This window comes from Sorex araneus, chromosome 3 (genome assembly GCF_027595985.1).
Source record: "Sorex araneus isolate mSorAra2 chromosome 3, mSorAra2.pri, whole genome shotgun sequence".
NCBI lineage: Eukaryota > Metazoa > Chordata > Mammalia > Eulipotyphla > Soricidae > Sorex > Sorex araneus.
In genome coordinates, this window is record NC_073304.1 from 143,231,660 (window position 1) to 143,245,345 (window position 13,686).

The 13,686-nt window shown below is 38.9% G+C and overlaps 1 pseudogene; it reads left to right on the plus strand.

Annotated features, from left to right (window-relative positions):
- Positions 1-13,686, plus strand: part of LOC129403439 (uncharacterized) — a 575,036-nt pseudogene that overhangs the window by 474,966 nt on the left and 86,384 nt on the right.

The following is a 13,686-nucleotide window of genomic DNA, read 5'->3' on the forward strand; positions in this document are numbered from 1 at the left end:
TGTGTGCTCAGACTCCGCTCGTCCTCTCCCGGTTCCATCTAATAAAGTGTTAAAATAAAGGGGGGGGGGAGCTGGCGGAAGGCGGCCACGGCGAGCACGCATAGAGGTACAATGACCGTCCTCTGCCATTGTAGGACGCCTAATTTATGCATCTTTACACCCTTAAGCATCATATTGTGGCAACCAAACGGGCACTTCCAAATTAGCTCAAAGTACCCCAATCCAAAGAGGAGAGAACGTACAAAGCGACTCTCACAAACGCACAGATGCTAACTTGTAAGTATTCCGTTTTTCTTCTGTGGATGAAGGTTGGGTTAGGGGAGATGAGATACATTTTTATTTGCTAAACTGTTTCTTGTTTAGTTGCACCTGTAAAGTTCTTTACGGCTTTCTTCTTCTTTGTTTTTGCCCCCTCCCCCCTCACTCTCCAACTTGGGATTCATTTTATCATCACTACCATGAGCAAAAATGAAGACAAAGGAGGGAAAGGAAAGGAAAATATTTCAGGCTTTTCGAAATGTGCCTTCTTATGGAAAAACTAGAACTGTTAAAAGAAAAATTAAATCACACGCAGAAATCACACGAAAAAATCATAGTTATCTGAAAAGTTCAAAGCCAAATTAACTTTTAAAAATTAACAAAGCCAAATTAACTTTTAAAAATTAATAAATTAACTTTTAAAAATACTGTTCCCTTGATTTGTAAATTTAGCCACACACAGAAGGACTTAGAAACACTGTGAGCTCTCATCCAAATACAGAGCGTTATGAAAATAAGACAGTGGAAGTGTGCAAAGCTTATTGAGCACATTTTGAGCATAATTTTTCTGTAAATATCTGATGTCTGGGGGAAAATACTTTTTAAAGTTTTCTTAGAAATTGCGTAGGAGAAAGAAAAACAAAGTTACTTCAATCTTTCTTGAACAAGACTTTTTGGTTTTATAAATGGAGAAAAGAATGTATAAGAATGATTTTCGTTTAGTCAAATAGCACATGTTTGGAAGGTAAGAAGTGTTTACCTATTACTCCTCCAATTTGTTTTTAATCCGTTGGTTGAATACTCTATATAGCTTTGTTCTTATTGTTTCAGTCATGATGTTTCACGTTGTTGTTGTTTCCCATTTCACTGTAGTTTTGCAGCTTCCCCAACCCCACCTCCATGTCATTGGTGTTTTGCGAAGCATCTGTTATTTCTGCTACAAGGGCTGAAGGGATGGGAAGGGGCCACTTTGATCAATGTCAAAAAGTGTCAACCAGGGAATTCTATAGTATTTTAATAGAACATAATAGAAGTTTACACAAATTGTTGCAGTCTTTAATTCTTGATTTAGTAAGATTGGGTATTGCTACAATTCTAACTTGGTGCTACTTCTGCAGGTCTTTCCAAACCTTGAAACCCTTGGGGCTAGGTCTTCCCCCTCACCTGCACTGGGTTTGCCTGCTTAATCTCCCCGCTCCGCCCCCCAAAATTCTCTTAATTTTGAAAAAGCAGTTTGCTTTATAAGTTTTGGTTCGATTCAAATTTTATTGTTTACTTAGATTAAATTTAAAAAGAGAAGGTCTTTAATTTTAAACTTTCCTCAGAAATAAGGTAAGTGGAAATACTGTTATAATATCTCTAGATGAACTAGTTACTTCTGAACCACTGTATTTTATTTTTCAAGTTCAAATGTGTTTGGGAAATGGAACCCACTATTACAATCATGCTGATTAATTATCTAAATTGAACTGTTTTTTTTGTTTTATTTTGTATTCATATTACTTATTCTATTTTTAGACTATACTTAATTTTTTTCAGCTAGAACTTTGGGATAGCACTCCATGCAAGTCATAGATTATTTTGATTTTCAACTGTATTGGGTCCTGTGACAGGTGCATTAACATCTGAAGATTCCTGTCTTTAAATGAAAAAATCACATTATGATATTTGGAGGCTCTCTTAAGAGAGTCACTTTCTGACTGCTTGAGTACTTTATCCCAAAATAGTACTCCTTCACTAGACGTGAGCAGTTCCGGAAAACAAAATGCACATTTCCCACATTTCTTCCTATTAATAGCTTGGTCCTCTAGAAATTACATAGTTTTATGTTGGAAACATTATTTGGTATACATAGAAGATTCTAAAAATAGGGATAGGTTAGAGTATGTATATGTACAATTATACATGCACACAAATGAAAATAGTCTACTTGATAGTCCATTAAAACTCTTCATCAAATTAATTTTATTATGTTGTCTGCCTAAATTGTGTATGGGAAGCATATATTCAGTAGATTCTTAAATACTATTGACAAAATTGGATTTCATAAAAATGTATTTCTGAGGTCTACTTTTTTTCTAGGTTTTTACTTTTCTTAAAACTAATGCTGGGGGCTGGAGCGATAGCACAGCGGGTAGGGTGTTTGCCCTGCACGCTGCCGACCCAGGTTCGATTCCCAGCATCCCATATGGTCCCCCAGCACTGCCAGGAGTAATTCCTGAGTGCAGAGCCAGGAATAACCCCTGTGCACTGCTGGGTGTGACCCAAAAAGCAAAACAAAACAAAACAAAAAAGCTAATGCTGACACTTGACAAAAAACATGCAGGTGCTCCTAAAGAGAGCGGAGAAATGAGAGGCCCCTCCACTTCTCTTAGTTTCCCTCCTCAGAGGCGCTAGTGCATGTTCTTCTGGGTTAGTCTACAGTCTTGAAGCATATTTATATTCCTTCTGCACACAAGGGGTGTCATGCTCTAAGTGGTTTGGAATCTTACCTTGCCCCCCCACCCACCACCCGACACATAGTTTCAGGTATTTTTTAATTGTTGTTTGTTTTTGTATTTTTGCAATTTGTATACCACACACACTCAGCACTAAAAACATATTATATGGACTGTGGCAGATAAAGAAATTTCTCCTAAGCATAATGATTCAGTAGACTCCCTCGGCCTCGGGACAAAAATATGATATTTGTTGAAAATCCCTCATGTGTTTGTTAATCTTAAGGCAAAATTATATGACAAAAATGTTCTGAACTAGAAGGCTTCCCTAAATTTGGGATTTGCTGTCTTTAGACAGAGTCTCAGAGAAAGAAACTTGAGAAAAATACTTGACCTCTTAAACCAGTAATTGAGATGTTTTTCTGGGGTGGATTTCTAATGTGTCCTAAGTTTCCTTACAAAGACAAACTGTGTTTGAAAATAATTACTTACTGCTTGCAATTCAAGAAAACATGTACACCTTTTAGAGATAATACACTTGCTATGCTCGTTAGCTTTATAAATAATTGTGAAATATTTTGTGGCAAGATCTTTCAAATATAATTTTTGTAGTTAGGAAAGAATAAGAAAACTACAGTATTGTGTAGCAAAATTTAAGCTATAAAGAGGAAAGCTAAGATGGAAGATGAAATTTTATTTCATGATCGATTTTCACTAATTTCATTTTTCTGAAATTTCTTTTAAATTCTGCTACAGATTTTTTGTTTTAAATATTCATTTAACTTATTTTAACCTTATATTTTTATGTTTATATTTGTAACTTTGTTATTTCTACATTTTTTCCTACTTTCTTCATAAAATGCAAACTCCTTATAACTGAACCATTAAAAATAACTTCAGTACCTTTTCCTGAGATTAGTATATCTTAGATGGAAAATGGTGTTCTTTGTTCTGACTGATGAATATATTTTAAATTGACAAGGTTATTAGTACAACTAAGAATGAATAGTAGGCTTTAAAGACATTGTTTTGTTGAAATTATAATAAGAATGAGTTTTAATTAACGGATTCCTAAAATAAACATAGGCAAAAACTAGAAGCGTCCTTTCTAGGGTCAAGCTGTAATACTAGTTTTAATAGTCACAGTAGAAGAATTAGAGAACAACATTATTACACTCCAAGGTGTAATAATCTTGAAAATGATTCGTGCATGTCTCATGGCTCACTCAGAGAGAGCTTGAACAAGTAGTGAAAAATTTTGTGTTTTAAAAATAATTTTGAATCTTGTTTTGGTTTTTGGGCCCAGTGGTACTCAAGCATCACTACTGGCTCTATGGTTTTGTATTACTACTGGTAGTGCCAGGAGACCGTGTGGAACTGGAGTTAAACCCAGGCCTCTTGTAAACACAGTAGGAGCTCAGCCATTTGAGCTATATCTCTGACCCAGACATAATTTTAAAGTTATTTTTAAGTAATAAAACGTAAAAATTTCAGGAAATTCTAGCAATAGAAACATATAAATATATATTTATATACTACAGATATTAAGTATATATGTGTATATATATATATATATATATAATTTTGGGCAACACTGGTGGTGCTCAAGGACTGATTTGATCTCAGGGATCACTCCTAGTGGGCTCCAGGACCATATGGGATGCCAGGGATTGAACTTAGGTCAGCTGTGTGCAAGGCAGGCATCCTACCCATTGTACTATTGCTCATATATATATATATATATTATCCTTCAAATACATATATATATGTATTTGGTTCATATTTGTTCTGCAGTATATTTGGGTTTTGGGCCGCACTTGGAGGAGCTCAGGCTTACTCCTGTCCCTATGCTTGGGAATCATTCCTGTTGGGGCTTCAGGTACCAGATATGGTACCAAGGATCACACCCTGGTTGGTCATGTGCAAGGCAAGCACCCTTCCACTGTACTATAGCCCCAGATGCTTATATTTAAAATTTTTAATATCTTATATTGAAATGTTAAACTTATAACAAGTTTAAAATGATAATATTTGCATTCTATATTTCTTTTTTGTTTGTTTTTTGTGTTATACTCAGGAGTGCTCAGAACTTTCTCTTGGCTCTGCACTCAGGAAGTACTTCAGGTGGGGCTCTCTCAGGGGACCATATGGGATGCCGGGGATCAAACACAGCTTGGCTGTGTGCAAGGCAAACGCCCTCCCCACTGTACTATTACTCCTGCTTCTATTTTTAATATCTTTACATACTTTGAAATGTCAAATGGTTTTTTTAGAAGGAAAAAATTACTTGAATTTTAAGCAAAACATATTTTTTGCAGTATAAGCAAGCCATATCTCTCCTATTTATTAACTTGTGTAAGACACTAATAATTTTAAATGTTATATAATTTCTCTACACATACCTAATTAAAACGAATACATGCATTTTTATGTTTATTTATATAACGATAAGCTCCATTTTCTTAACTTTTTTCTCACACACTCTTAAATTTTTCCAAATGTAAGAGGCTCTAAGAGTGAACTTTCCATAAACATGTATTACTTTTCATTTACAAATTAATTTATAAGGGTCAAGAAGTATCAGTCTTTATACCTGAGTTAATCAGTTATTTGTTGTCTTCTCTTACTTGAAAGAAAAAGTCTGTTTTTGATATTTTTATAAACGGTTTCTTTGTTGCATTTGATTTAATCAAAACAAATTGATTAAAGTTGCATCATGAGGTTTCCCTAAAGCCCTAATAAGGTGAGTATGGACATTCTCATTGGACTGTCAGGTGAACTTGAAAATTATTCATTATTGCCTCAAATTATTAATTTTGTAAACTTGTGATCATACTCTGCATCAAATATGTATTTATTAATAATAGTTATTAAAATGGAAAACTAAATTTAGAAGGAAATTTGATCTTGTTATAGTAGCTAGTTGATTATGTAGCTGTATTACCAAAAAGCTGATTCAAACTAACAAATAATGAGCATTTCACAGAGGCATCATTAACTTTTTTTTTAATTGAATCACCGTGAGAGCAGTTACAAAGCTTTCCAGTTTGTCTCAGTCATACAATGATCAAACACCCATCCCTTCACCAGTGCACATTTTCTACCACCAAGAACTGCAGTATATCCCCCATCTCACCCCTCCCACTGCCTATGTGGCAGATGATTTCCACTTTACTCTCTCTCCACTTTGATTACATTCAATATTTTGACAAAAGACCCACCATTGTTATTTGGAATTTTCCCCAACAATCAAATCTGCCGAAAAGGAATCATTAGATAATTTGTTTTCTATTGCTGATTCTGAAGAGTATATGATGATTTTAGATTTCTGATATTTTAGTAATAAGTCTGCAGGGATTTCTGCCAGAAGCTGCTGGGTTCCGAGATTGGTATGTGTGCCTCTGGGATCACAGCCGTTCAGGAGCCAGGGCGGCAGCTCAGGGCCTCGTTGGGGTGGGGAGAGTGGGGGGGCCGGTTCCACCCCACCCCATTCCTTTGAGACCACGTGTGTCATCGCTCTCTCTCTCTAGTTTTGGGCAGGGGCAGACACTAGATCATTTATTTTCCGTTGCTTACTTTGTTTTTATTTTATCTTTTTGTTTTTTGGGGTCACACCTGGCGATGCACAGGGGTTACTCCTGGCTCTGCACTCAGGAATTACTCCTGGCGGTGCTCAGGGGACCATATGGGATGCTGGGATTTGAACCTGGGTCAGCCGCGTGCAAGGCAAATGCCCTACCCGCTATGCTATCACTCCAGCCCCCGTTGCTTACTTTGTGTATCAGGAAAGGTTGCACAGCCGCATAAGTAGCTGCACGCTTCGGAGGAATAGTCCTGATAGCCACATACCGGAACCATGCTTGTAGAAGCTCATCTGGAGAAGGTGATCATTAACTTTTGATATTGGTCCTCAACTAAACTAGAGAAATAATTGCTTGTGAAAATCAGCAACTTATCATTATACTTAAATATACAATGATATACAGTATATCTTTTAAAATATGTAACTGCCTTGAGACAGTGGTGGGGGACACTGGCACTCTGGTGGTGGGTTTGGTATAGCAACATTATATGCTAAAACATTACTAGTAATAGTACTATAATTCACCAGGCCTAAATAAAATATTGTAATGCAATTACAGAGTTACCTTCAATTATTGAACTCCACTGGGGAAGAAAACAAAATAAAAAATAAGCAAATGGGTCTTCATCAAACTAAAGCATTTCTGCTTTGTGAAAGAAATTATTACTAAAATTTAAAGACACCCTACTGTACCAAACATGATGGCCTCTCAGTATCTGTACTGCAAACCATGATCCTCCAAAATAGAGAGAGAGTTAGAAGGAAGATGTCTGCCACAAAGGCAGGGGGAGGGGTCGGATGTGGGGGGTAGCAGGAAGGATACTGGGAACATTGGTGGTGGAAAATGCGCACTGATGGAGGGGGGTGTTCAATCATTGTATGACTGAAACTCAATCACAAAAGCTTTGTAACTATTTCACGGTGATTTAAAAAATAATCAGAGCCAAAAATAATAATAAAAACACCCTCCTGAATGGGAGAAAATACTTGAACATCAAACATCTGACAAGGGGCTAATAGCAAAGATTATATGAAGGATTCACGAAACTTAACCACAACAAAAGAAACAGTGTATCAAAATATGGGAGGTACTGAAAAGAAATTTATGCACACAATCAGATGGACAACAGGTTTCTGAAAAGTGTTCATTATCTTTGATTATCAGGGAAATAAAATAAAAACCACCAGTGAAAATGGCCTACATCAAAAAGTCCGGAAACAACAAGTGCTAACAGGGTTGTGGTGAAAATGGAACCTCATTCACTGTTGGTGGTAATGTAAACTGACTCAGCCTCCATGGAAAAAAGGTATGGAGACAGGAAGATGGCTCCTTCCTTCCTTCCTTCCTTCCTTCCTTCCTTCCTTCCTTCCTTCCTTCCTTCCTTCCTTCCTTCCTTCCTTCCTTCCTTCCTTCCTTCCTTCCTTCCTTCCTTCCTCCCTCCCTCCCTCCCTCCCTCCCTCCCTTCCTCCCTCCCTCCCTCCCTCCCTCCCTCCCTTTCTTCCTTCCTTCCTTCTTCCTTCCTTCCTTCCTTCCTTCCTTCCTTCCTTCCTTCCTTCCTTCCTTCCTTCCTTCCTTCCTTCCTTCCTTCCTTCCTTCCTTCCTTCCTTCCTTCCTTCCTCTTTCTCTCTTTCTCTCATTCTCCCTTCATTCCTTCCTTCGTTCTTTCCTTCGTTCCTTCCTTCTTTCCTTCCTTTCTTCCTTCTTCCCTTCTTTTCTTCCCTCCCTCCCTCCCTCCCTTCCTCCCTCCTTTCTTTTGCTTTGGTGATGCGCAGGGGTTATTCCTGGCTCAGTACTGGGGATAGAACCTAGGTTAGCTGCATGCGAGATAAGTGCCCTACCTGCTATACTAATGCTCCAACCCAATATAGAACCTTCTTAAAATATTGAAAAATGGAATAACCATATGATTCAGCGATTCCACTCCTTGGCATATTTCCCAAGAATACCAAAAACATTATTTACCATTGTTCATTTCTGTGCTATTTACAATAGCCAACATCTGTAAACAATCCAAATTCTCAGCAACAGTGAGTAGATAAAGAAATTGTGCCATATATATATGTTATGAAATGTGATTCAACTATATGAAAAACTGGAATCTTGCCATTTACTACATCTTGATTTCATGAAACTAGAGGGTCTTATGAAATAAGTCAGGGAGAGAAAAAATGTTGAATGATCTCACACAGGTATTATATAAAGAAATAAAGCAAGAAAATGGCAAGAAGTTGGTGGAAACAAGTCCCGGTGCTGTGACAAGCAGAACTGAGTTTACCATACTGGGAAGAGATCACTGTATCACTGTCACCCATTGTTCATTGATTTGCTTTAGTGGGCACCAGTAATGTCTCCATTCGTCCTAGCCCTAAGATTTTAGCAGCCTCCTTTTACTCATCCTTCCCAATGGTGCCATATTGGAGGCTTCTTCGGGGTCAGAGAATGAGACCTATCATTGTTACTGTTTTTGGCATATCACATATGCCACAGGGAGCTTGCCAGGCTCTGCCGTGTGGGCAGGATACTCTACGTAGATTGCCGGGTTCTCCGAGAGGGAGAACTAGACAATAAGAGGTCTTCCGGGAGCTTTGTCTTATAGTCTCTGGATCATGGCCATTGATGGGATTACACTGCAGTTTGTGGGTGTGACTGCCTAGCTACTGGGAAAAGGGGGATCTGGGTGGAAGAGGCCCAGTCCTGATCAGAGCAGGCTTGGAGATTTCAAACCCGAGTCCCGCACACCTGGTTCCTCAACTGGTTCCTTCATGTGTCCTTTAGGGTCATCTGAACGTGTGGAGAGTGGCCTTGAGCATGGCTGTGGCTGGGTTCTGGAGGTCTTTGGCTGCCGAGGCTCTGCTTGGGGCAGGGAGGGAAATTCAACCTGCCCCCCTGCGTGGGGGCCCCCCTGTGAAGACAGCCAGGCATGGGGGCAGGAGACTCTGTGTCGCTCTCTTCTGGGAGCTCTGTTTTATAGTCTCTGGATCTTGGCCATTAATGGGATTACTCGGCACCAGGGGCAGTTTGTGGATGTGACTGCCAAGCTACTGGGAAAAGATGGAGAAGAGATAGGGGAGATAAAAAGAGGCCTGTGGGGGTGCAGGGGAGATGGAGAGAGACACACACAGAGAGAGAGAGAGAGAGAGAGAGAGAGGGAGAGAGAGAGAGAGGGAGAGAGAGACAGGAGGGAGAGAGGGAGTTTCTAGGAGAAGAAACACATTGGGAGTATAGCATCTTTTCAAAAATAAAACAGGCTGGAGCGATAGCACAGCGGGTAGGGCGTTTGCCTTGCATGTGGCCAACCCAGATTCGATTCCCAGCATCCCATATGGTCCCCTGAACACTGCCAGGAGTAATTCCTGAGTGCATGAGCCAGGAGTAAGCCCTGTGCATTGCCAGGTGTGACCCAAAAAGCAAAGCAAAGCAAAACAAAACAAAACCCCAAAAATAAAACATATGCATTGCAAATAAAGTTTAAATAACTGTAAGAATAAATGTCAAACCACAATAACCAAAACTTAGTTTTTAAATACAGAGTAAAAAGAAAATAAATTGTAATTATTTAAAGGTCACTTTTTGTGGGAATAGTTTTGGGCCACAACCACCTGTGCTCAGGGTTTACTAGTGACTCTATGCCAAGGGCCTCCTGAAGTGATTGGGGACCGTAGCTGGTGTTGGGGACCAAACCACAAGGGCCACTGAGAAAACAAGTACCTGATCCCCGTTGTGGCCCTAAAGCTCACTTTTTAATGTGATAAATATTCAAGAGTATATTAAAATTTAATGCAATGGATAAGCTCTAGGAATTATGTGCTGGAATATTTTAAAAGGTAATTGGGGGTGGGGAAGTGTCAGCCATAGTAGCAGGCAAGAGTAAAACTGGTGACGTTGGTGATAGAAAATGTACACGCACCAAGGGCTGGCTGTTGGAACGTGTAGTATGACTGAAATCCAATCAGGAACAACTCTGTAATTGTGTATCTTGCCATGATTCAATAAACAAAATGCTTAAATATATGAATGAAAAGTTTCATGTAGGAAGTTTTTTTTCTCTAAATATTCTGATGTGTCTGATGACTTATTCTAAAGCTTCTTCCCTTAAATGCAATATATTTTTATTGTTGTTCTTGGGCTATATTCAGTGGTGCTCTGTGGCTGTTCCCAGTGGTGCTGGGAGACCATGAAAGGCTGGAGATCACATTCGGGGCTCCAGCTCCTGCATGCAAAACATGTGTTCCAGCCCTTTGAGCCACCTCCTTGGCCCCTTAAATATAACATTTCTTTAGAACAATCAGCGGTAGAGCATACATGATTGAACTACCTTTGTGAACATAATTGATGTCAGACTATTTCAGTGCTGCTCTTGCTCTCAGTTTGCAGAGATTGAAAGAGAGGTGGAGTGGTGTTTCAGGGATGTGTCCGAAGACACTGGAGGGTTAAAGCGAAACCTTGGGGTTTCCAGTGCCCTCTGAAATCATTTTTGCATAAACCCAGATTTACTTAAGTACCTTGCTCATAAAAATTATTCACGTAGAATAAAGAGACAATTTTGTCAAGGATTCTGAACAAATATGAGTAATCTATACCTATTTCAAAGAAGAAATGGAGAATGTTATGCATATTTAATTTATCTTATGTGGTTGAATTTAAACAAAAAGATACATTAATATAAGGTGATTTTTTAATATAGATTGTTACATTTCCATGAGTTGGAGCAAAAAAGTTGTGTATCTTCACTAGATGCTTTGATATATGGACTCCTAGAAATTGGTGATATGAAACAAAAAAAGACAAGTTTATACATTTCTCCCTCCACCTTGATTCGTAGATAATATGAAGCAGGATATAAAAATGCATTTAAATTTCTCAGGGAAAGAAGCATTTTCCAACAACTAGTTCTAAAAAATTTTGCTATGGGCTTTGCATAAGGAGCATCAAATATAAAATTCTTAATTCTGTGCTGACTAAACTTGCTTTTTCCTCCCTTCTCTCACTCTCTCATTTTTATACTGCGCTTGGCAGTAGGCTCAGGGATTACTTTTCTCCAGGCCCAAGTTATTGTTTAAGTCAGCTCATTACAGTGGCTGTTCCTCAAAACTTTGACGCTTTAATACCAAATCAGCTCAGCAAATATAATTCTGAGAACTTGGAGCAAAATATGACCCAGCTACATAGCCTTATGATACACCAGGAATAAAGTGCATACTTTTTCAAATAAGACAATCATGAAAACCACAACATTGTTTTGAAAGTTTGGTTATTTCACTGGATATATATCATAGAGGAAGGCACCTACCCGGCCTGCAACCAACAAGGTTTGACCTTCAGCACCAAATACAGCCCTCCGAACACTGCCAGGAATGATTTCTGAGAACTGTCAGGTGTTGCACCCCCACCACCACCAAATATAAAAAGTTTGCTATAACAATAATATTACTAACTTTTATTCCTGCTCCCCTACGGTTAATGTGGAGGTTCTTTGATTAGGGGTGGGGCACATCCCGGCTCTGTGCTAGATGATCACTTCTGACAGTGCTCAGGGAACCCTATGAGGTGCTGGGAATCGAACCCAGGTTGACCACACACAAAGCCAATACCCTATCTCTCTGGATTCTGCTTTTTAATTCTTTTTAAAATTTATTTTTACTTTTTAAATTTTATTGAATCACTGTGAGATAGATACAAGCTTTCATGTATGGGTTACACTCACACAATGATCAAACACCCATCCCTCCACCAGTGCACATTACCCACCACCAATATCCCCTTTCCCGCCCTCCCCCTGCCTCCATGGCAGACAATATTCCCCATACTCTCTCTCTCTACTTTTGGCTTTCAACACAGACACTGAGAGGTCATCATGTTTGGTCCATTATCTACTTTCGGCACACATCTCCCATCCTGACTGATTCCTCCAGCCATCATTTTCTTAGTGATTCCTTCTCTATTCCATTTGCCTTCTCCCCTCCGCTCATGAAGCAGGCTTCTAGCTATGGGGAAATCCTCCTGGCCCTTGTATCTACTGTCCTTGGGTGTCAGCCTCATGTTATGTTATTCTATACTACACAAATGAGTGCAGTCCTTCTATGTCTGTCCCTCTCTGACTCATTTCAGAAAGCCTGATAATCTCCATGTCTATGCATTTATAAGCAAATTTCATGACTTCATATCTCCTTAACAGCTGTGTAGTATTCCATTGTGTAGATGTACCAAAGTTTCTTTAACCAGTCATCTGTTCTAGGGCACTTAGGTTGTTTCCAGATTTTGGCTATTGTGAACAGTGCTGCAATGAAAATATAGGTACAGATGTCATTTCTACTGTGATTTTTTTTTGCATCCTCGGGATATATTCCCAGAAATGGTATTGTGGGGTCATATGGAAGCTCAATTTCTAGTTTTTGAAGGACTGTCCATATTGTTTTCCAGAGAGGCTGGACCAGTAGGCATTCCCACCAACAGTGAAAGAGCGTCCCTTTTTTCTCACATCCACGCCAGCACTGACTGTCACTTTTGTTCTTTTGAATGTGTACCAGTCTCTGTGGTTCGAGATGATATCTCATTGTTGTTTTGATTTGCATCTCCCTGATGACTAGCAACATGGAGCATTTTTTCATGTGCCTTTTGGCCATTTGTATTTCTTTTTTGAGGAAACTTCTGTTCATTTCTTCTCCCCATTTTTTGATGGGGTTGGAGGTTTTTTCTTATACAATTCTGCTAGTGTCTTGTATATCCTGGATATTAATCCCTTATCAGATGGGTTTGGGTAAATATTCTTTCCCATTCTGTGTGCTCTTTCTGTATTTTGCTTACTGTTTCTTTTGAAATGCAGAAGCTTCTTCGTTTGATGTAGTCCCATTTGTTTAAGTTTGCTTCCACTTGCATGGTCAGTGCTGTTTCATCCTTAAAGATGCTTCAATGTCATGAAAGCATCTTTAAGCATGAAATGTTTCATCCTTAAAGATGCTGTTTCATCCTTAAAGATGCTTCAATGTCATGAAAGCATCTTTAAGCATGAAATGTTTCATCCTTAAAGATGCTGTTTCATCCTTAAAGATGCTTCAGTGTCCTGAAAGCATCTTCAAAGATGCTTCATCCTTAAAGAAGCTTCAGTGTCATGGAGAGTTCTGCCTACATTTTCCTCTATATACCTTATAGATTCATGTCTGATATTGAGCACATTAATCCACTTTGATGTGACTTTTGTGCCTGGCATTAGACAGAGGTCAGAGTTCAATTTTTTGCAGGTAGCTGTCCAGTTTTCCCAACACCACTTGTTGAAGAGGCTTTCCTTGTTCCACTTCACATTTTTTTCTCCTTTGTCAAAGATTAATTGACCATATATCTGGGGGTCTGTAACAGGATATTCAACTCTGTTCCATTGGTCTGCAGGTCTGTTTTTATCCCAATACCAT